The sequence below is a fragment of the Peromyscus eremicus genome, chromosome 7 (assembly GCF_949786415.1).
Source record: "Peromyscus eremicus chromosome 7, PerEre_H2_v1, whole genome shotgun sequence".
In the NCBI taxonomy this organism is placed as follows: domain Eukaryota; kingdom Metazoa; phylum Chordata; class Mammalia; order Rodentia; family Cricetidae; genus Peromyscus; species Peromyscus eremicus.
This window is the reverse complement of record NC_081422.1, coordinates 91123701-91148149: the sequence shown is the minus strand read 5'-3', so window position 1 is coordinate 91148149 and position 24449 is coordinate 91123701. Positions and strand designations below refer to the sequence as shown.

General features: G+C 49.3%; 1 protein-coding gene across 6 annotated transcripts in view; it reads left to right on the top strand.

The window, feature by feature from the left end:
• Nucleotides 1–24449, top strand: part of Pxylp1 (2-phosphoxylose phosphatase 1) — a 66725-nt gene that overhangs the window by 6398 nt on the left and 35878 nt on the right. The window contains exons 1-2 of one of the 6 annotated variants that reach the window (XM_059268407.1): nt 17211–17407; nt 17519–17622. The exons of 3 other annotated variants lie outside the window; for them this stretch is intronic. The gene's annotated coding sequence lies outside the window, so the exon portion shown is untranslated. Of the gene's footprint in view, nt 1–1357; nt 1494–17210; nt 17408–17518; nt 17623–24449 lie in introns of those variants that run through there. 2 more of the 6 variants (XM_059268406.1, XM_059268408.1) reach the window with 2 other exon arrangements.

Sequence of the window (24449 nt, the reverse complement as noted above, 5' to 3'; positions counted from 1 at the left end):
GTCGTTAGCGAGAAGTGGGACAAGAGACCTTTAAGCCCAGTATTTGCTCACTTACTAGTATTCCCAGCATTAGTCTTGCTCCCAGTTGACAGACTGCTATCCCTACTCCTGTTCCAGATTGGCTCCTCAGCTGCCCTAGAAGCCTCCAAACCAATGGAGACCCACTTCTCACTCAGAGTGAGTAGCTGCTCTGGAAACAGGCAGTGGACTAGCCAGAGGCAGGGAGGGAGTCCGACCACTGGGTCTCTTACATCGGCCGTAGCCAAGCCTTCTTAACCTGACAGACTGTTGATAGGTTTGGGGTTAGGAACTGCTCCATCCTGCTCAGGCTGCAGCTGGCCTGTCTACTCTGGGCCTTGCCAGAGCTAATACGGGACCTCCGGACATGGGCTGTGCACTGGGAAACCGCTGATGACTCTTCAGGAATCTCCGCTTCCTAGATGGCTCTGCGTGTGGTTAGCACACCTTCTCTGCTGCGAAACTGGTAACCATATCTCTTTCTGAGCAGCCTGTTTGTTTCTGTTCTTTTTCAAACTACTTAAATTTGGAAGGAATGAGGTTTTGTCTTTAAAAAAAAAAAAAAAAGATCTTGCCTCATACTTGGACAGCAGAAATGGCAAATGATTTCATTCATGTCCAGGGAATTGAGTTAAAAAGGAGCACCTTCTCTGGCCCGGAGCCCTGACTTCTCTGGTTTTCCTCGTGGTCTCCCAGCCGGGCCCTCTTTTGCCGCCATTCTGTCTGTCTCTATCCCAGTTCTTAATGGAAACTCAGACCTGAAAAAAATCAAAGCTTGGACTTTAATGATCCAAGGTCACGGCCTAGATGGTTCATTTTTTTGGCTTTGTCGTCAAGCTGAAAAATGACTGACTTCTAGAGAAAGTATATTTTAGAAGCTGACTAATGCAGCAGGCAGAAGGAGCCAGGCTTCCCCCCACTGTCTCCGGCGTTTCTGAGTTCACGGCATTTGAGTTTTGATTTTCTCCTCTTGTGCATTCTTGATCTAATGACTGATGATTATCCTGGAGCAGCTGCATTAATTGATGGTATTTAACGACTGCTTACAGTGGGTAAATTGCAGTCGGCTCAGCTAAGGATGGTGCATTCTTTTTACTCGCTCTCAGCTTGGGAAGTCCTAACACTGGGGGCAGGATGCCAGGAAGGAGTTGAGAACTTCTCCCCTTGGTCCCAGTCCACTGCTCCGTGCTCACAGCCCCCCAGGACATTGTGTGTGCTCTCAGCATCTGCCCCTCATGTATGCACATTGACTGCCCAGGGGCCCGTCTCCCCACGGTGTCCGGGGAGTGGAGAGTGGAGGCTGCACCCAGCCCATCTCAGAGGCTTTCACTCTTCACAGGCTGTCAGGAAAGAGGGCTCAATACAAACCGAGGGACTAGGTGGTGGTGAGTGGTGCAAAGCATGCTTTGATGAGTGTCCTTGACTGCGAGTAGCAAGGAATCCTGCCTCAGTGGTCTACGGAATCACGCCTGAAGGTAGGAGGCTGCTGTTTGCAGCAGCTGCTGGGATGCTTCTGTTCTCATGCCCCGCCCCCATTCCTCAGTTTATTGCAGGCTACAGGGATGGGCTCATCTGCAGCGTCTTTCCTCTCTTCCTTTCTTCATGCACATCTGTTGAGCACTGCTGCTCACTCAGCTCCAAGCCCCTCTGCCTCGGGGGATGGCTGGCAAGGAACCTGATGTGGGCCTGAGTGTTGACGGGAACTGTGGAAGGGTAAGGCCCTGGGTGCTGAGGTTGCTCAGTACAGGGCGAATCGCCCATCCTTGGGAACATTGTCCGCTTCAGAAAGGAGGAGGGACCAGCCACATTTGGTAACTTTTATCAGGAAAGCAGACATTTTCCCCGAGGGCCTGAGCAGACTTCCCTGACACTTGGTCAGGAGGTGATCACATGGTTGCTCCCAGTTAAAGGCGTCAGGGGTCCTGTGGATATTTAGCAGGGTACACTAAAGAAAGGTTATGTTAACACAAATCAGATAACTTTCATAGCTCCAGAGTGATAGGAATATACTTTTTCTTCTGTTTTTTTTTTGAGACAGGGTTTCTCTGTGTGCGTCTGTCCTGCAGCTCATTCAGTAGACCAGGCTGGCCTTGAACTCACAGAGATCCTTCTGCCCCTGCCTCCTGAGTGCTGGAACTAAGGCGTGCACCATCACTGCCTGGCTTAGGAATATTACTTTTTGTACACAAGTCCAACACTGGCTGTTCCTGATGGTGAGGTGACTCTCCTCAAGGAGGAGACTTAGGGACCCATGTTCTGTAGGCAGCCACACCCATTTGTACCTATCAGCGGTAGAGGTAGGAACGTGGAGGGCAGTGTCGCAGTGCTTTATGGGCCAGGGTCAGGGTGAACTACTGCCTCTAGCATTCCATTGGCCGGGGTTCGGCCCGAGAACTTGCACGCTTTTTACAAGGAAGGCTGGTAAGTGTTGTCTGCTGCATACTTAGGAGGAGGAGGAAATGGTTTATGATTAGTGATACTGTCTCCTCCAGAGTCGGGGCTCTGTTAGCAAGGAAGAGGGAATGACTATTGAGGGGCTGTTTGGGGGGGGGAGGGGTTCCATGGAAGGGAAGGTGCCAGGAAGGCTCCAGCTGGAAGTGAGGTCTGTCTTAGGAGATGTCTGTTTTAAATTGCTGCTTCTTTGCCTCCATTAGGAATTACCAGATGACTTGGGTGGATGGAAGGTCCTTGTTCCCCCTGTTCCTTGGCCCATGCCATGTTCTCAGCCTGGTGGGATAGCTCCTGGTTGGAGGTTACCCCAGGGGAAATGACCTCCAGTTCCCCAAGACCAGAGGAGCCTGGGAATGCTCCTTGCCAGATTCAGGGAGGAATCTGACAGGAGCCCTTAACATTGATGGGCACCGTGGGAGGGTTGGCTCTGGGCACTGAGGTTGCCCAGTATTGAAGGATATCACCCAGCCTTGGACTCAGGGAAGCCATCTGAGGAAGGGGACATCAGCGCTGAGTTTAAGGAATAAACCGAGTCAAGGAGATGTCATGGCCAAGACAGTGACATGGTCCCAGACACTTAAGTTACACAAAGGGCTGCTTGAGGTTCTTGTAGTCCAGTGTGCCAAAGTGGGGGTGGGGCAGTGGGGCCATCAGCGCCGGAGGTGGCGGGAGGCAGTGCAGAAGACAGGTGAGGGCCAGCCCGGGTAGCACGCAGGGCCTGGAGGTGACATGGTGGGGCTGCGGAAGTTCAGGTCCGAGTTGGAGCGGGGCTGGGCTGCCGTTCTGAATTCTGCTCTGGAGGGTTTGTTGCTGGAGGCAGAGGAGGATGTGGCTCCGTCGCTTTGTGCTGTCACCTCTCATGCCCTGTCCCTGTCTCCGGTTCCCGGCTGGTCCTTTGCCCAGGCATTACTCAGGTTGTAAAAATAGGGTCTGGCACCAGAGCGCCAGCGAGAAGTTGGTGAGGAAAACTGTGGCTGTCATCACCTACCAGGACGCTTAACCTTGAGGGTTTTGATGCAGGGCTTTCCTAGAGCTCTGGGGATGAGGTTCTAACGTTGACACTTTCTTCTCTTGGATTCCTACCAGTTCTCTGTGCCACTTTACTCAGACGCGATCTGGTTGTGGTTAATAGCTACCCCAACCTCAGGCTCATAACCGCACGCTACCTCCAAAACCCGCCAGATGGGCTTCACCTTGCCACGTGCTGGCGTGGTCTGAGAAGTCGAGTCTTCTCCCTGGGGCCATTAGCTGCCACCCGGTATTCTTTCAGGTGCCTCCACCACCCACATGTGAGACCCTAGTCTGCCAGGCGGGTGTGCGGTCAGCTCAGCCTGGGGAGCTTGGGCCCTCAGCGATACTGCCCGCATAGCTTCGCACTGCTTCTCCTTAGGGAACTGAGGGCTGATCTGAAAGCTGTCAGCTGCCCTCATTGTGATGGATGGCCCCAGGGGCAGTTTCCTTCAGTCTCCCTCCCAGCCTTGTTTATTGCCGCGGATTTGATGGGGGTGGGGCAGAGAGCGCAGCCGTCACACGGCTGAATGAACAGCTTTCCCCTTTGCCTCAAGGGAGGTTGGTGTGACTCCGTGGATGGAGTCTCTGGCCTGTGGTTCAGAGTTTGTGATAACGAGGAAGAGGTAGTCACTGTCCTGGGGCTCTGTGGGGTGCGTCTAGCTAGCGACTCCTGCACCAGCCCTAGGCACGAATGCCCATTCTGGAGCACTAGAGCTGCTGATCTCCATTCCTGCACCTTTAATCGGCAGGGCGCAACTGCTCAGGAGGTAGGTGTTGTGTGACTGAGTGAGATCCCCGCTATCAGGAGATCCCACTGCATTCCCCCTCCCCCCCCATCCCTGTGTCTTGGACCACTTGGAAGATAGAGGGCCCAGAAGACTGGAGAAGTCCTTCTAGCAGCTGGTGTTTTCAAGTTCAATTCCCCTCAGCAGCTTTAGTGTGGCTTTCCTATAGCTTCCCTCCCATCCTGTGAGGCATGCTCTCAGAAGTGCCCAGCGGCTCTCCTGCTCCTGTGGGAGTCTTGTCTGGGCCCATCTGTCCTCTTCTCCGTTCCCTGATGAGCCACTGCTCAAAGCTGGTAATCAGCAGAGAAGGGGTCAGCTTCAGACCCTCTGCCCACTGTGCCCGTCAGTGCCGGTGGAGGCCCCTGTCCTGCCCCACTGTTGACCTTCCCACAGTGCCCACCTCAGCAACCCCAGCCCCCCATGCTCTCTATTCCCTGCTCCTCCTCGGCCCCAGGAACCCAGAGAACTCCCTCCTCCCCACCTCTGCGCCAGTGCAGCTCAGTGTCCCCACTCTGTTGTCCAGTGTCCCCCCCATAGGTGACAGCGTCCCCCCCATAGGTGACAGCGTCCCCCCATAGGTCACAGCGTCCCCCCATAGGTCACAGCGTCCCCCCATAGGTCAGTGTCCCCCCATAGGTCACAGTGTCCCCCCATAGGTCACAGCGTCCCCCCATAGGTCACAGCATCCCCCCCATAGGTCACAGCGTCCCCCCCATAGGTCACAGTGTCCCCCATAGGTCACAGTACCCCCCATAGGTCACAGCGTCCCCCCATACATAGGTCACAGCATCCCCCCATAGGTCACAGTGTCCCCCCATAGGTCACAGTGTCCCCCCATAGGTCACAGCATCCCCCCATAGGTCAGTGTTCCCCCCATAGGTCACAGCGTCCCCCCCATAGGTCACAGTGTCCCCCCCCCGTAGGTCACAGTGTCCCCCCCCTCTGGGCCTCTGTAGCCCACAGTGCACACACACACACACACACACACACACACACACACACACACACACGACCACCCCCCCCCCCACTCCCCCCGCTGCTGTGGTCTTAGTCTGTACAGTACATTTTGCATTTTACCTGGCGCTCCAGGGACCCCAGCTTCTGTCAGTGTTGGGGTACTCAGTGTAAGCCACAGCAGCTCTGCTCTTGTCTGAAGCACACTTAGGTCCCCACTTCCTTACTGTCTGCAGACCGTTGGTCTTCTGCAATGTACGATGTACCTGCCTTTGAGATCTTGCTTTATTGTGTTGTTTAAAAAAAGAGGCAAATAATTTAAGTAAATTTATAGCAATTCCCCCCTTAAGTTTTTTTTTTTTTAAACATAAATTCAAGTATTTGGAGATTTTTTTTTTTTTTTTCTCGAGACAGGGTTTCTTCTCTGTGCAGCTTTGCACCTTTCCTGGAACTCACTTGGTAGCCCAGGCTGGCCTTGAACTCACAGAGATCCACCTGTTTCTGCCTCCCGAGTGCTGGGATTAAAGGTGCGCGCCACCACCGCCCGGGCGGAGATTTTTTTTTTAATTTAATTTTTTGCCGAATGTCCTTTATTGAAGGAGGGAGGAGGTCTTAAATACAGGCTTAAAGCACAATGGGAGAACCCCAGAGGGCAGAAGTTCGCTACGGATGTTTTACAATCTTGCATCTAAGCTGTTAATGCCCATTATGCAGGATACACAGACAAGGAACTTCCCTTAAGCATTCAGGAGGGTGGAACCCGGCAGGGAATTAGCATAGGGAGGATATCAAGGTCAAGGTCAGCAAGCAAGGCAGCAGTTACCCCAAAAAAAGCAATACATGTTTATTGTTATTTTATTACTATTATTTTGATTGGAAGCTAGGCATGGGAAAGTATGCCTGTAAATCCCAGCACTTGGGGAGCTGAGGCAGGTGGATTACAAATTTGAAAAGCAATGAGAGAGAGGAAGAGAGAACTAGAACAGGTAAGAGGAGAATGTTTTCTAGGATGGCTGCTGCTTCAGGAGTCTGTGACACCAGGCTGCAATTTGCAATGTGTTGTTAAAGAACATTGAAGTTACCTGTAGTCATAGACACGCCCACTCGTAACATTTAGGACATCTCTTTCCTCTTTCTGGGGGTTTTTATTTTTCAAATTGTTACGTTTACAGTAGTGTTGGAAGAGAACAGTGGCAGTGTGGCTCAAAGGGACAAAAAGCAAGAGTTGGTGCCCGAATCCTAAATGGTCTTATAATAAAAACCCGGAGCCAGATATTGGGGGAAATGCTGAAAGACCAGAGGAAACAAGCCACAGCCACTTCTCACCTCACCAACTCCTCAGCCGATCCTGTCTTCACCAATCCTCAGACTGAATGCCTCCGAGTCCTCAGCTGAAAGGGTCTCTAGTTCCTGTCTCCTCAGGCCTTATACACCTTTCTCCGCCGAGCCAATTCACTTCTTATCTCAACTTTCCTAGTGCTGGGATTAATGGCATGTTTGCTTCCCAAAACTGGGGTTAAAGGTGTGTGCCACCACTGCCTGGCTCTGTTTCTCTCCTAGACTGGATTAATCTCATATAGCCCAGTGTGGCCTTGAACTCACAGAGATCCGTCTGGATCTCCCTAGCACAGGCTAGGGTTAAAGGTGTGTGCCACTACTGCCTGGCTCTGTTTCTCTTTTAAAGTGGATTACTCTTGTGTAGTCCAGGGTGGCTTTGAACTCACAGAGATCCAGACGGATCTCTGCCTCCCCAGTGCTAGGGTTAAAGGTGTGTGCCACCACTACCTGACTTCTGTGTTTAACTGTCCTCTGATCTTCAGGCAAACTTTATTTCTTAGATACAAATACCACCACAAAAACTAACTCAACAAAAGGGGTATGAGAGGACCCAAACCCTGCTAGTAGCGTGGCCAAGAGCCTCTCTGTTGGCTTTGTCCCTAACACAGGTGGTGACTGTGTCCCAACTCACGGCGAGAGTTCACCATCACAACCTGACATGATTGGCTAATAAGCGTGAAGTGGGAAGTTAAAAAAATATGGGCCCTGGTCAGGCTAACCACTTTTAATAGAAAAGAAAAAAAACAAACAAACACACAACTTTCACAACTTCCCTCTTTATTTTACACACACACACACACACACACACACACACACACACACACACACACTTTTTTCCTTCAGACTTAGCCAGCACGTGCTGACTTTGTGACTGGTAACCATGAATTATTGTTGGGATGAGCTAGGGCTGAAGCGTGCCCTGAGTTCTGCCTGCCTAGGGGTGCTCCTTTGACTGAGCGGCTGACCTGCCCAACTAGAATGTTAGGTTTTCACCCTGGCCACAGAGTCTGCTCTCCTCACCAGGAGTCCCCTCTCACCTGGCCTCTCTGCTGTCTTCTAGCCTCTGCTCTGAAGGGGTGACCCTGGCATTGCTAAGGAGGCAGGGCAGAGACCAGGGCTCACAAAACGCTTTTGGCATCTCTGACCTATGACAAGGAGGAAGCTGCCGAGAGACCCTAGGAATAGTTTTGACTTTTAGGCACCAGAGAAAATAGTTACATTTCTTTGGAGTCTTTACCCTGAACTGTCTAAACTGCCCCCCCCCCAAAGGTAACCCTAAGTGCCACTATGGAAATGAGGTGATTGTAATGGCTTAATGATGGAAGGCAACCTTGGCAGGTTGGAGCCAAGGGGTACCACAAAGTCACACCATGCAACAGGCTCACGTGGGAGGGTTATTGGGAGAGGTGCAGAGGCAGCCTCTGAGAGAGCAGAAGGAAAGAGAGGCACGAGAAGGGCTTGCCTTTAGAAGGGGACATAGCGCATGCGCATAGGGAGAGTGCTCTACTTAGTGGCCATAGTAGCTACAGTGTCCCATCTTGGATGCAGCTGCTGATGTGTCCTGCTAGGACCGAGAGCAGGCCAGCGTGAATGCCTGAATGCTAACAGTGACGACGGATCTGTCTTCTTCCAGCTGAGCGGTGGCATCAGGCATGGCAGTCAAAATACCCTTCCGTGGCCTATTAAAACTCCAAAGTGCATTGGTGGTTTCATTTGTCTCACAGCCAGGTGTCGGTAGGAAGGGAAGGCCTTGCCTGGGGTCTGGAAGGAGATGTGAGGGAGGATTGAAGCCAAGGGTTATTAGCATTTCAGGTTGTGGGGAGACAGGGAGAGACAGGAGGTGGGGGGCATGGACGGGGAACGGGACGACAACACACCAGAAGCCACAACACAGGATAATTTTTGAAGTCCAAAGTCTCTGCGGGCTTACAGGGGCCCCCATCTCCTGCACGGTTCTTCTCCATTGACCTCCCTTTGGCCCCCATGACTGGTCTCCAGAGTGATGGTCCCAGGATCTGCTTTCAGGCCCTTTGATTGCTGTTGGAGTGGCTAGGATCAGCATGAGTTCCCTCCCAGATGGATTCTAGGTGGGGAGAGGAAAAGAATAATAATCATAGCTCTCATTTACTCTAAAAAGGTTAAAACAATAGCGGACCTGTCTCACCCGCCTGTCAGCAGCTGCTGCAGGGAGCCGAGGTCTGAAGCCACATCTGGGCAGCATTTTTCTTATCAAGAAGGAAATCATGAGAAATAGTTGTCAAAGCAACATTCAGTATGGATTCCAGCCTAATATTTGAGGGATGTGAGCCCTGCAGTGTGCAGGAAACACACCAGGAGTTGCGGTCCTTCGGTACGCTTTCCTGCCGGGTGGCTATGACCACACAGGTGGCCAAAATTAATCGCTTTTTTAAAAAACTGTTAAGGCAGGTTTAGGATCTGGTTCTCAGGACTCGGGCTTCAGGGGAGCCTCCAGCTCCTCTGGCCTTTCTTTTACCGGTTGTTCCATCTATATGAGGATGAATTAAAGACCTTCCTTGACCACAGCTTCACTTGAAGGCACAGAGGGAATTTTTCCTCTGTGTTGACCCTCTTCTTTGTAGACTGGACATGGTTAGAGTCCACTAGGTAGGTCCTTCATGACCTTCTTGAACAAGAGAACAGGTGACTACCCACAGCATACAGGAAATTTTAGAGATGGCCCACAGTCCCCTGGGACATGGTTGTCCTTGGAGAACAAGGGGAAAATATTCTCCCCTTTCATTCCCTCCAACCACAGCAGTATAGGCCTCCAGTAAGGTATCTTAGTGTTCTGTTGCTGTGAAGAGACACCATGACCACAGCAACTTTTTATAAAGGAAAGTATTTAATTGGCGCTGGCTTACAGTTTCAGAGGTCTAGTCCATTACCATCATGGCGGGGAGCATGGTGGCATGCAGGCAGACAAGGTGCTGGAGAAGGAGCTGAGAGCTCTCTATCCAGATCCAAAAGCAGCAGGAAGAGAGAGACACACAGCCTGGCTTGAGCTTTTGAAACCTCAGAGCCCACCCCCAGTGACACATTTCCTTCAACAAGGCCACACCCAATCCTTCTCAAGTAGTGCCACTCCTTGATGACTAAGCATTCAAATATATGAGCTGACGGGGGCCATTCGTACTCAAAGCACCACATAATGGCTACTGAACACCCACAAGGTCAGCTATACCAGCCTGGTACTTTTCACCAAGCCCTCCCCCGCGAGTGACACACTTCCTCCAGCAAGTCTGCACCTCCTAAACCTCCCTAAACAGCACCAACAAATGGGACCAGGTGTTCAAGTACCTAGAGGTACAGTTCTTTTTCAAACCATCATGCAACCCAAGCAAAGGGCATCCATATGTCTTACCACAAATTGTAACTGCGAATGCCAGGCAGTGCCATCTGGATCCCATTTGATTTCCCCATTGTTCCCAGATACAAGCTGTTGCTTCAGAAGGGAACCCCTGAACGAAGAGAACTGAATGGAAGATGTGCCCAGTGCCCATAGGTGGCGCTGTTGCTATGGGAAGCACATGGAGAAACTGGGATGACCAAAATGACCAAAATGACCTTGGTGCTATTTTTTGCCCCACCCAAGCATGGCATGGGCTGAGGTTAGATGGATCTGTGATCCTCTGTGTTGGCTGGAATTTAAGATCCAACTTGTTAAAAGCAGCTAATCCTGTTCTAATACATTAATAGCCTTATGGTGGTCTCTTTCACGGTGTTCCGTACTCATCAGGTAGGGAGCAGTGTGGTGAACAGGGGTGGAAAGTCTCTAGGTCCTCCAGAGGAGCTGGTTCTCATCTGTCTGGGGGAATCTATTTTCCTAGAGCTCTTTTTACCTAAGTTATTTCCCATCCTGGTTCCACAAGAGTTAACCCCTGAGAGCCTCAACCTAAAGGAAGTTTCTCGCACCCCAGTTTGCAATGCTTCCTTAGTCTCTGACTGCTTCCCTCGTAGGGTGGTGTCCTGTGTTAGGTGTTCTTATCAATATGCTTAGCAGAAGTCACCAAGGACGCATCTGAAGCTGTGGATCAGGATTCCATAGTCACTTCATGTCAGGAACACATCTCCATCACTCTCCTATCCAAACTCCAGCATGCCCAACCACCAAGGAGTATGTTACTGTTCTTGGTGTTTCCTACCTCTGTCTGGTGCACAAGGGTTCCCTGGCCACTGAGATAGTTCCCTGGGCTCTCCCTGCTTTGCTGAGAGACTCTCCATTCTGAGATTAGTACTGATCCAAAAAGTCACCTAAGATACTGGGAGCCCAAGGGAGGGCATCCAAACACTCTGCCAGATGGATTTGAAATCCAACACAAGACCTCAAATTGATGGGAAAGAATAATCTTGGTGTTGCATGAAGGAACACACAAATTGAAAATAACTCAGCAAAGAAATTTTTTAAAATTTGTTTTTATTTTATGCACATGGATGTTTTGTTTGCATTTATTATTATCTGTGCACCTCATACATGCAGTGCCGATAGAGGCCAGAAGAGGGTGTTGGATTCTCTGGAACTGGAGTTACAGACAGTTCTTAGCTGCCATATGGATGCTAGGAATCAAACCTGGGTTCTGTGCAAGAGCAAGTACTCTTTCTTTCTTTTTTTTTTTTTTTTTTTTTTTTTTTTTTTCTTTTTTTGGTTTTTCGAGACAGGGTTTCTCTGTGTAGCTTTGCGTCTTTCCTGGAACTCACTTGGTAGCCCAGGCTGGCCTCAAACTCACAGAGATCTGCCTTGCTCTGCCTCCCAGTGCTGGGATTAAAGGCATGCGCCACCACCGCCCGGTGAGCAAGTACTCTTAACTGCTGAGCCTTCTCTCTAGCCCACAGTTCCTTTTTGCAAAAAGGGTACACCAGAATCCAAACTGGGCTAGTGAGCATGCATGGCCAAAATGACCACTGTCTTATCCCTAATTCAGATAGTGACTGTTTCTCATCTCAATGGTTGGAATTTGAGTTCACAACTTGATATGATTGGCAGACGGGTGTGAAGGCGAGTGGGTAGGTTCAGGGCATACAAGCCCCTGTTGGGTTAACTACTTTTGATAGAAAAAGACCACTTCTCACAGTAGCAATTATATAAAATTCATCTTTAAACACACACACACACACACACACACACACACACACACACATTTACTTAATTTGTGAGGGTGATTTTTCTGCATGTATGTCTGTGTACCACACGAGTGCCTGGTGCCAGGAAGGCCAGAAGATCAGCAGATTTTCTGGAACTTGAGTTATAGGCAGTTTTGAGCTGCCATGCAGATGCTGGGGTTCAAACCTGGGTCCTCTGGAAGAGCAGCCAGTACTCTTACACACCGAACCATCTCTCCAGCTCTTAAATTCATCCTTTTTTTTCCCTTGGTTTTTTGAGACAGAATTTCTTTATGTAGCCATAGTTGTCCCGAAACTCACTTTGTAGATCAGGCTGGCCTCAAACTCACAGAGATCCATCTACTCTGCCTCCCGAGTGCTGTGATTAAAGGCATGTGCCACTACTGCCCTGCAAATTTATCTTTTAAAGTAGCAACTAGGTTCTGAATTCTGTGTAGTATACAAATAAAAAGTCCCACTCCTGTCTTGGCCTTAAAAAATCCCCAAACTTTCTGCCCAGCCTTTGTAATACAGCCTTTATCTTTATGATGTTCTTGAGATCAAACTAGACACATCACGCTGTAGCTCGCCTTATGGTCTTACTTTTTGGTTTAGCAATAACATTTCCCTGTTATTGGTGGTTTTGTTAATTATTCGTAACTATTATAGAAGTTGTGAATTATATATATTATATTTACAACATATAAATCATAATGTATGTGAGTAAGCTCTGGGAAGTCCCTCCTCCTCTACAGCAGAAATGACAGCTCTCCTAGAGGCTCCCTTCTGCCATGGTGTTTCCTGTAAGTTTCACGTGTCTTCTGGAAATTTGCGTAATCATGTCAAGGTGTGCAAATGTTAAGATTTGCCTAAGTGAAGTTGCTGTGTCCTGTGTGGCTTGGTCCTGGAAACCTGATTGGGGCAACAAGGGGATGGAGAAAGGACAGACATACATACAGAAAACCTGGGATAGGATGGGCTGTGCTCCCTCTAATGGAGGGCACCTACTGTGCAGCCACCTGAAGCTCAGCACGTTATTATGTACCGCACAGGAGGAGGGATTAGCTGGGAGGTCTCCTGGGGGAGCAGTCTCCAATTCAGTTATCCCGGAGGAGGACGCTGCTTGCTGCTTTTGCACATTACTGTCAACATCTGCATATGGACCGTGGATAGGCTTTCCCAAGTCCCTGAGCCCCACCTGGGGAAGGCTTTGCCAGTGTCCGTGGTTAAAGGGTTTTGCAGCGAAAGAATACTTTGATGATCGATGTGGCCAAGGAATGCCACAAAAATCACAGCATGCAACAGACATCAAAAGGCCACTTCTGAGCAGGGGATGGAAAACAGAGTGAGAGAGACCAGGCCATGATGGTATGGCGGCGGCACTGGGGTCCTTGACATGGCCGTGCCAATGTCAACACCAGACATTAATGAGGAACGTCCCACATGAAGTAGTGCTGTATATATTTTGGTTCTCTTTAATGCTCTTACTCTTTCAATTCTGTTCATTTTAAAAATTATTTATTCTTTGAGAATTTCACCAGACACACAATGTATTTTGATCATATCCACCCCCACCGCAATCTCCAACCCCTGCCAGTTCCCACCATTACTCCTCCCTCCCAACTTTACGTCCTTTAAAAAAAGAATCCAGAGTCCAATGACTGCTGTGCATATGTACATGGGTACAGGGCCATCCACTGGAACATCGATGACCCACCAGGGGCTACATCCCTGAAGAGGACTGACTCCCCCTTCCCCGCCAGCCATCCGCTGCCAGAGCTCCTCAGCTGGGGGCGGGTCCTCGGGAGCCCTCTGCCTCTCTTGTTTTTCACTTGGCGGTGTTTCTTGTGCGCTCAACTTCCACACTTCAGCCCAGTCCTTTCTTTTTTACAGCTGAGTCCTGTTCCAGTTTGTACTGGAACCTTTTGTCATCTTTTACCTATTCTCCCACAGACAGCAAGGGGGCAGTTGTTCCCAGAGTCTCGTAGTAACTTCTAAAGCACTGTTTGCATGGGGGAGCGTCTTCCTGGAGGAGTCTAACCTCTGCTGTGGTCCTCCAGCACAGCGTTGTCAGAGCTCTGAAGCAGGTGAGCAGCCAGGCAGTGTCTGCGTAGACTTTTGTGACTTAGCCTCCGGAAACTTATCTATGCTGTCACATTCTGTTAAACAAGAGAGCCCTCATGGTCCACTCAGGGGACTTAGAAACCTTTCTGCAGGAAGATATGACAGGTTGTAGATAAGGGTTGAAACCACCACACTTTCTCTCTCTGGCCATTTCGGCCCCAAAGCTCCCTACTTGTTACAGTTTGAATACCAGATGTCTCCACTGGCTCATGTGGTGGATCCTTGCTTGGCCTGAGGTAGTGTCTCTATCTGGGGTCAGGCTTCTAAAACCCTGAGAAGGCAGAGTCTACCAGAGAAACGGTCACTTGGGTGAGTCGTTGTGCACTCTATCTTGTCCTGGGCCCTCTCTAGTACTTTCTCTGCTCATTCTCCCTCCTTCCTGTCCACCCTATGGTAGGACCTTCCTCCACCATACAGTGCCAACCCTGAGCTGTTCTAAGTGCATGGGGCCAGGCAGACCACAGGGCAAACTCTGAACCATGAACCAAAGCAAGTTTTTCTGTTACTATAGTAAACTCAAAGTAACGGATTGTGCTACCTGACTCAACTGTCCAGAACCTTCCAAGAAGGTGATTTCAGGACCTTATGTGGGTAGGTCCAGATTGTGTTTTGAGAGTTTCACCTCTCCTTCCCAGGCAGCTCCAGGGAGACCTGGCTTCCCTATCCCATGTTCTTCCTTGGAGGTGGGGAGGATGTCCCTGTGGGTTTGTAACCCTAGATACCGCCTAGCTGCCCTAGCTGGGTTTATTACATGGTCACAGTCTCCAAGTCTCCAAGAAGCAAGACTCTTCTGTGAACTAAAAGATGTGGAGAATGGGAGGGACCCAGTATGGGGCTGAGTCAGACGGTGGGGCCTTGTAGTTCATGGACAGTGGTCGGCTAGTAGTCCTAGAGCATCATAGGAAATAGCTAGAGGTCCAAAGGAGATAGTTCTTGGGAGAAAAGGACTTTGTGTTGCGTTTTAAGCCAGTGTGTTCAAATGATTTGTCTCACAAAAGGAGGCTTTCGGTCTGTTGTGAGGTCAGAGAGAAGCAGCATAGATTTTTGTCTTCATTGAATCACTTACGCCAAGGTCAGTGAAAGGGCACTCTGTGGTCAGTTTTCACTGTGATAGTGCGCAGAGCCAGCTTCTGTGATGAGGTGTGTGCAGAAGAGTAAATGACTAGACACACTCCTCACAAATGCTCCTCCTGCTAGTCCACCACACACAGTGCTGCCCGGGCTTAGCTCAGCAGAGCTTGGGAGCATGGTTTGTAAACCAGGGCTCTGCCTACCACAGAAGCCTTCTTTGCCCATATAATGTGCATACCTAGAAACTCAACTTCCAGTGATGGTAAACACTACCAACTTCCTTATTTTGGTTCAAGTTTATGGAAGATAAGTAAAAAGGATATTGGCCTAACCACGTGGCTTTACATTCTCCAAACTACCTATGCCAACAGCCTCTTCCCCTAAGGTTTCTTACCATTGACCTTAAGCCTTGTGTCATATCCACAATGTTAAGCCAGGCTGATTGTGGTGATTTGAATAAGAAATGCCAGCTAGATCGGGTCAGCGGTCTCTGTGGGTTTCCCCATCATGATCTTGACCCCTTGCTCATATAATCCCTCCTCCCTCTCTTTGACTGGACTCCGGGAGCTCAGGCCAGTGCTTGGCTGTGGATCTCTGCATCTGCTTCCATCAATTACTGGATGAAGGTTCTATGATGACAATTAGGGTAGTCACCAATCTGATTACAGGAGAAGGTTGTTCAGGCATCCTCTCACTGACTCTGGACCGACAGCTGGGGAACATGCATGGGACCAAACTAGGCCCTCTGAATGTGGGTGATGGTTGTGTGGCTTGGGCAGTATGTGGGACCACTAACAGTGGGACCAGGATTTATCCCGACTGCATGAACTGGCTTTTTGGAGTCCATTCCCTATGGAGGGATACCTTGTTCAGCCTCGATACAGGCAGGAGGGGCTTGGCCCTGCCTCAACTTGGTGTGCCAGATTTTGTTGACTCCCCATGGGAGGCCTTACCCTCTCTGAGGAATGGATGAGGGGGTGAGTGGGAGGAGGGGATGGGGGGAACTGTGGTTGGTATGTAAAATGAAAAAGCAAAAACTTTTAAAGAAAGAAAAAAAAAAAGAAATGCCCCGTAGGCTCATGTATTGGAACACCTGGTCCCCAGTTGTCGGCGCTGTTTGGAGAGGTTACAAAACATTAGAAGATGGAGCCTTGCTAGAGGACGTACATCATTTGGGGAGGCCTTTGAGGAGTTCTAGCCTTGCCCCACTTCTTGTTCTATCTGTCTGTCTGTCTGTGTGTCTGTGTGTCTCTGTCTGTGTGTCTCTGTCTGTTTCTGCTTCCTGTGTGTGAAACCAAAGTGTGATCAGCCAGCTTTCTATTCTCTTCCCTGCCATGGAGGACTGCGTCCCTCTGGAATCGTAAGCTAAAGTAAACTCTTTCTTCTTTAGTTGCTTTTGGTCCTGGCATTTTGTCACAGCATCAGAAAAGTAACCGAGACACTGATGGAGCTATCAGGATGTCCAGCAGGGCCAGTTCCTACTTTCTGGCCTAGGGCCTGAGACCGAGTAACAGTTTGTGTTCCTTCCCAAACTTGCCCTTTGTGAGTCTGTGTCACAGCGCTTTAGCAGAATTTAAAATGTAAAGGACGCAAGAAATGTTTTTGAGAACCATTTTTTTTAGAGTTCCGAATCAAGGAATCCTTGAGTTCTACACAGAGGGTGAAGGGCTGTAGCCAGCTTCAGCGTGACAGATGTGGCTCTGGCAGGCCTTGCCCTCCCCCATTCCTTCTGCCTTGCTAAAAACCGTTAGATTACATTCCTAAGGCTAGCCCCCACATTCCATGCCCTTCTTTGGCCACTTCCTCCTGGGCTGACACCAAGGTCCAGCTATCAAAGTATTGAAGTCCAGAAATCAAAAGCCCCCTTTCCCCACCTTAATTAGCATGCCCAATCAAAATTAACCAACGCGTCCTTTTACCTTTATAAACTGCCGTTTGCCTATGGGTCACGCATGTCTCCTCTATCCAGAGCCGGTCCTTTATCCCTTCTCCCTCTTCCTTATTCCCTTCCTCTCTCCCTTTTTCCTCTGTCTCTTGTCTTTGACTCTTGTTCTCGCCCTTTGGGGCAAATAAATCTCCTTTGAGAAGTTGGTGTTGGGGTATCTTGAGCCGACTTTGAGGTCACTACCGAGGGCACCTAGGAATGTCTCTCCACCCTTGGACAAATTGCCGGACTGGAAGGCTCATTCTGTGCTGCCAGTGTCCTGCGGGGTGAGGCTGCAGCCTTCTGAAGCATAGCCTAAGGCCGTTGAGTAACTACCCACGAGTACTAGCAGTGATCCGTGGTGTACCTGGTGGCTCATCCTTGTCTTGATTAGGGTACAGATGGGCTGGCAGTGAGGCCAGAGTTTGCCAGAAGTCTGGAGTGTGCTTTCAGCTTGAAAAAGGCCTCATGAGAAAAAACATCTTTCTGTAGTCAGCTTGCATGCTCTGGCCCATGTGTCCACGCAGAGCAAAACCCTGGAAAATGCAAGTATCAAGAAACACCGTTTGTTTGGCCGCTGACTTCCCTGTGTGTCTGTGCACTGTGCACATCTGTGAGTCTCAAGATCTGGGAAGGTTTTGTTTTGTTTTGTTTGTGTGTTTATTGCTCGGAAAATGTGACTTTTCTCATCTGGCCCTTCTTTGTGCACCACTTGCAATTCCAGTTTTCCAGCTGCCCGTTCTACACTCTCCAGCTTCCCTCGACAGTCCGACTTTTAACTGATGTGGTTTGCTTGCAAAATACAACTTTATTTTTGAAGCAGCTTTGGTGAGTTAGCTGTGCCAAGCACTTGTCCTTTCTCCCAAGGTGTGGTTGACACTCTAAAACAGGCATGCTGGCTTTAGAGGTGGCTGCTCCCCACACTTCAGGAGGACACAGTTGGAAGAAGCAGACGTCTCCCAGAATGTCAGAAAAAGATAGCTGGAGCACACATAAAAAGTGAAAGCCACCGGGCAGTGGTGGTGCACACCTTTAATCCCAGCACTCGGGAGGCAGAGGCAGGCAGATCTCTGTGAGTTCGAGGCCAACCTGGTCTACAGAGTGAGTTCCAGGACAGGCAGGGCTGTTACACAGAGAAAACCTGTCTTAAAAAACAAAAACCAAAACCAAATGACCCCCTAGCTTGCTGAATTCCTTGTTTCAGTCTTGAGAAATGACCCACCACACAGGCACAATAATGTAGCTGGGGGTGGAGGTGGGTGGGTGGGTTGGTTTCTAAGAGAGAGAGAGAGTCACTGGACCTTGGGCTTGGAGCAATGGCTCAGCAGTGAAGAATACGCTCTGCTTGTTCTCCCAGAGACCCAGTTACGGTTTCTAGCGCCTGTATCAGACAGCTCACGACCATCTGTAACTCCAGCTCCAGAGGATCTGATGCTCATGGCCTCCACAGGCACCCACACGTTCGTGACATACACTCCCACAGACACACACAGGCACAATAAAATCTTTAAAAAAAGAAAAAAAAAATCTTAAAATAGTTCATGCTTTTAAAGATACCAACTCTGTAAGTTGCCAGCTTTAGAACCTTCTTGGAAAGAAATCATAGATAAATAATTCATGCTGCAGATTTGAGAAACACAGACTTTGGAATAAAAGGTCTTGTTGGTAGGACGTGCAGGCTGCAGGAGACGCTGTGCTGTTTGTCGCTGCTGGATTTCACCTGAGCAAGCCTGCGCTGAAGCTTTGAAAGCCTGTAATTATGACGGGATGTGCTTTGATGGCTAGATCTGAAAAGTACAGGTGCTGTCATCAGCCGAGTGAGCTTAGGAATCACTGCTTGGGATAATTGTGTGTGTTGTCAAACCTTCTCCAGGTGTGGGTTGTAACAGAATCCCCTGGCTCCCTCCTTCTGTTCAGGTCCGTACCTTTGCCAAAAAGTGAATCCTCACTGGTCTCACCCAGTTGTCACAATCCATTCTTAGGTCATTGGTTTGGGCTTGGACATGTGACTCAATTCTAGGGAGGAGAGGGGAAGTCTGTTGGAGGGGCTAGGAGAGGCTGAACTGCTCTGGTAGAGTAGAGATGCTCATCTCTGCCCACTACCAGATATGGCTGTGATGCTTGGGAATATGGCATCAGTTTCTGACACTAAGAGAAGCCAGCTTTGGGAGAAGACAAACAGGAAAGGTTGCTAAGGACATGAAGTACAGAAAGATCTTGGCCTCCAGTGGTAAATTTTTTTTTGTTTTTTTGAGACAGGGTTTCTTTGGGTAGCTTTGTGCCTTCCCTGGAACTCACTCTGTAGCCCAGGCTGGCCTCGAACTCATGGAGATCCGCCTGCCTCTGCCTCCCGTAAATGCTTTTAAACTGTTGTCCCAGTGCTGTGACAGTTTGCTGGCAATGTCGCTGTGTCTTGTTGGGTTAGCTAGGGCTTTCTGCTGCCTGCAGCCAACCCACCTTCGTGACTACACGGGTAGTTTAGGGTTAAAACAAAACATGAGGTTATGCCGGGCAGTGGTGGCGCACGCCTTTAATCCCAGCACTTGGGAGGCAGAGGCAGGTGGATCTTTGTGAGTTCGAGGCCAGCCTGGTCTACAGAGAGAGATCCAGGAAAGGCGCAAAGCTACACAGAGAAACCCTGTCTAGAAAAACCAAAAAAAAACCATGAGGTTATATCATGTCTCCTTTTGTGTCCAGAAGTGACAGAGCCTGATCAGTAATGAGTTTTTTGCTTCACACACAGTGGGTGTGTAGTCATCATAGTCCCCAGAGGGGAGTCCCTTGCAAGGTCTCAGTGTTTTGTAGTGCCAGTGGTGGGATATTTGTTTACCTACTTTAACAGAAGTAAAATAATGATGGCTTTAAGAGGTTGTGAAAGTGACGGGAGTTGGGAAGAGACTTTTAAAACAATTTGACCTGATAAGCAATCAAGGAAATGGGTAGCTTTGCCCCTGGAGGTCACCTAGGGTTCTCTTCATCTGCTAGGGTGCTGTTTCTCCTCCACATGTGGAAATGGCTCATTATCATCCTGCAGTTTGGAGCCCTGGAAGGTGTGGGAGAAGACTGGCTTGGGCGGGCAACCTCCTTTTGAAGTGAAATTACCAGACTCGCTCACTCAAAGGTCACGGGCCAGAACTGGAGTCCCTGCTTACAACTAGTTGCAAAGGAGTTTGGAAAATATTCTCTCTGGCCATGTGTCCCATTAAGCCCAAGAAGTCTGATCGTGGGGGGGTCCAGCTGGAGGCACCTGTCGCATAGTGTGTCTGGTGGGGTGCACAGCCAGGACACAAGGGCAGAGTGAGTGTTGGTACCACTCTGAACGTGAAGCAGGGTGGGAGCCTCGTAGGTCAAGTTCTTTGAACGCTCTGGGGCCTCATACCAGGTCTGCTCTGCCCTGACCTTGGCATTTAAAACCTCTTCAGACTCTGACTTTCTTTGCTGTTCCCAGTGGGCAGTCTCTTGCTGGGGATGGAGAGTGAACAGAGGCAGGGAAGAAGCAGAGTAAGTACCTCGTGTGAACTTCTGAGAGTCAAGGGGCTAGAGCTTATCAGCAGCTCCTTCACAACCCCGGCTCCATTTCCTCATGGGGAAAACCGTGGCTCACAAAGGGTTGAAACAGTGAGCTAGACTTAGGCACCTGACCCTGAGTCCTGACCGTGTGGAAGAGACTGAAAATGAGGTGGAATCTAGGGGTATTGCCAGATCATTGCAAGTCTGAAAAATGGGGTGAAGAACCCTAGGCCACCAGGCAGTGGTGGCACACGCCTTTAATCCCAGCACTCGGGAGGCAGAGCCAGGCGGATCTCTGTGAGTTCGAGGCCAGCCTGGTCTACAGAGCGAGATCCAAGACAGGCACCAAAACTACACAGAGAAACCCTGTCTTGAAAAACAAACAAACAAACAAACAAACAAACAAACAGAACCCATGTGGCCAGGACATGCTTGGGGATTGATCTACAGTATCCTTCTTCCTGTCCCCCTGCTGACTGTGCGGTAGCAGATGCCACATCTGAACCTAGTACTGTCATGGGTTATGTCACCTTTCCAGGTACCCTAGGTGAGAGAAGTGTCTGGGAAAGCCAGGTGTAGGCAGAGCACAGGCGTTCAGGGCAGTCACACCTCAGTGCTCCCGGGTGGCGTGTGAGAGGGTTCTGCCGCACAGGGGACAGGGGGCGTTCTGAGCTTGCTCCTGGAGGAGAACACATGTTGGCAGGAGATGGAACCTTAGCCTGGGAAACAAGGACCAATCCATGAAGTGAGCCTGGCCACGCAAGCTGGCACTGCTTGGTGGCATGTTTTGTAAATTACAACCGCAAATGTACCAGCTCCAATCCACTCTTTAGAACTGTTTCAAAATTGCCTTTTCCAGAGGCTGGAGAGATGGCTCAGAGGTTAAGAGCACTGGCTGCTCCTCCAGAGGTCCTGAGTTCAATTCTCAGCAACCACTTGGTGGCTCATAGCCATCTGTAATGAGATCTGGTGCCCTCTTCTGGCCTGCAGGGATACATGCAGACAGATAATAAATTTAAAAAAAAAATTGCCTCTTCCAGGGAGCCGACCTGCTGTCTCCTAGTCTGGGCATAATCAACCTCTGTGCTGCCCTCTCCCTCCCTGGAGGTTCTGGTTTCCTGCATGTTCCTAATGTTTGCCTACTCATGGCTTGACTAATTAGACTTACTTTGAAGATTATTATTAAATAAACTTGCTTTATTGTGCTGAACTCACAAGTAAAAACAACACACAGCCAGATTAAAGTAGCCTCTTGAACCAGCCCTTACCCAGTCCACCACCAGCTTCAGCAGCATCTGCCAGCCTCCTTACCCTTCCTCAAACCCCAGAGGGTCTTTTGTTTTGTTTGTTTGTTTTTGAGATTTATTTATTTGTATTTCATGTGTCTGGGTGTTTTGGTATGTGCTCTACATGCAGGCAGCGCCTGCAGAGGCCAGAAGAGGGCATTAGATCCCCTGGAACTGGAGTTACTCATGCTTTTGAGCTACCATGTGGGTGCTGGGAATTGAACTCAGGTCCTTTGGGATAGCAGTGCTGAGCCATCTCTTCAGCCCCGCAACCTGAGTATTTTTACAGCAATTCCTGGTCTCATATCTTTTCTTCTGTAAATCTGTAGTGCATTTCAGTTAAGTTTCAAGATGCTTCCTTTTACCCCCCAGAAGTATTCTCTGTCCTGTGCCTGAGGTCTTTGTCCTTTAGCATGGCACCTGTTGATGTCAGGAAATACTCTGAGCGAGTGAATGAATGAATGAACCAGTTGGCTTCCACTTAGAAGCAAGCTTACAAATTAGAGCTGGAGAGCTTTGGACCCAGACTAACCGCTGTGGGCTCTGAGCACCCTGTCCAGTACTGCATTCCAGTCTGTTCTCCTGGGCTTTCCTGGCGGCTCCAGAATTCATCCATCTTCATCAGTCACCAAGGCTGGTTTATTCTTAGCCAGGCAGCTTTGATTTTGCAATTAAGCTCCTCTTTGAGGCGACCTCAGAAGGAGGGTTCTTCAGATGCAGCCTTAACCTGTGCTTGGTTCGTGTTTACTTTACAGTTACATGATTTCTTTTTATCTTAGGCCAATGATTATGTATTTCACTTAGGCCAAAATGATTATGACCGAAACCAATCAGAGTATAGAATCTATCCCAAGTATTTTCTTTATTTAAGTCTATCTTTCTATTCCTGGTAAAAGTACTTTAGCTGCACAGATGGGAGATAATTGAATGCATATTTTCTTTGGAGTAGCCATGGTCACAGTTAAAATCCTAAATTCTGCATGCTTTAAAGGGGAAAGCAGAGCCTGTTGCCTCATATGGCATTCTTGGTTTTTACAAGGTAAAAAATAGTACAGGGCTGGGTTCTGGAAGCCTCTAATGATGGAATAGTAGCTTGGAAAGATGCCTTCGACATGTTTCTTTCCCTTTTAATTCAGGAACGGTAGTTACCATAGTGTAAGGGGATCTGCTTATTATCTTGTGCTGGTTCAGCTCTGCATTTTCTTCTGCTGCTCAGATTTATGGTTGAGTCGAAGGGAATTAGTGGGACTTTCCTGTGATCAGAAATTCAATGTAATAATTCTGGGTTTAAGGTAGTTTTAACCAGGGACTGGAGCTATGTCCATTGGACACCTCACAACAGGTAACGTTATCTTACGTTCAGCCAGAACATGGAACAGTTGTGTCCACAGGAATATTTTAGGGAGTTGGGTTTGGTTATGATGCATGTTGGACCAAGACCGTCTTTCCATGGAAGGTGATGGGACCTGAGAGATGTTGGGGAATAGGAAATGAGGGAGCTATAGTCCCTCAGAATCCTTCACCCAGCCAGCACAGCAGTGAGCCGTCCCGTGGATTTGATTTTCTGTGCTGTGAGTAGCAGCTGTGGGGCTTCCCTCTAGTCTTAGAGCCCTGGCTGTTGTGACCTGTGTTGGTGTGGTGGGGTTGTCTGAGGACAGTAGTAAGCACAGAGCTCCTGTGAAGGTACACGCATGAAGAAGGCAGGAAGGAAACCCAAGGACAGCATGACTTACCAAGTGCCTCTCTTAGCCTCTTGGCTGACATAGCAAAAGGGGAAGAGAGCTCTGGATAATCAAGGCTGCATCCTGGACTACAGAGGGAACAGAGGCCACTTGGTGATCTTTGACTTTTTGCTAAGGGAACTTACAAGTTGAGGCATATGTTCCAGGTTGGAAACCCTTGGGCAAGGCTGGCCACAGCAATTGAGCTGAAGTCTCACCATGGAAGAGGAGCCATGAACGTGGCTACAGATCTGGCTGTCTGCCCTGAGGCTAGGGATATGGGCCAGCGGCTAGGGAAGTGTCCAGTGGCCAGGATTTTGAGAAGAAAGCACAACATGAAGCAGGAACAGCAGTTCTGGAGAAAGAGTGAATGTTTTGGTTTAGGTAGGCATGGCGTCTGTGTAACTCCACCAGAGCCGGAGAGTCAGATGTGGTGCATCTCTGCTGTGCACCAGCTGCTCTGCCTCTGCAGAGTGTTTACTATTCACAGTGTCTCCTTGCTCGTGTTCTTACCCCCAGGCTTACTGAAGTTATGATCTCACGACTCAGAAACAGAGTCAGTCTCTTGTCTTGAGAGTGTGCGGGAAATAAGCACAGAACTGGGAATGGTGCATAGTTCTATGGGCCTCTGGAGCCTCATCCTTGCCACTCAATTAGGTCCCCTTTCATGGAAGGAGTGTCCCCGCGGGGCAGGGAATACCTACAGTGGCAGAACTGTGCCGTCGTTTCCCATCAGCAAGCACTCACCGACCCTTGGGCATCTTAGCTTCAGCTGTAAACCATTGTCTTCAAATCCCTGCAGATTTTGGATTCTGTCAACACTATTGAGCCATTTTAAAACTAAGAACAAAGCATGGTCTCCATTCCCATGTTCTCTGCTGAAGTGGACTCCAGAAAATGAAGTGGACCCCAGAAGATGCCATGTGTCTTACATTACAGTTTAGTCACCCTTGGGCTGGGCTGTGTGCAGAGCTGGAGGATATGACCCAGTGTAGGTGGAAATTTAACCTCACTGGAGAGTCAGATAGGGCACAGAAACCCAGAGGGAATGGAAGAGGAACGGGGAATGTTCCCACTGAAAAGTCAGGGTAGGCAGAAATGACAGCAATCGAGAGATTAGAAGCTGCATGAACTCAGC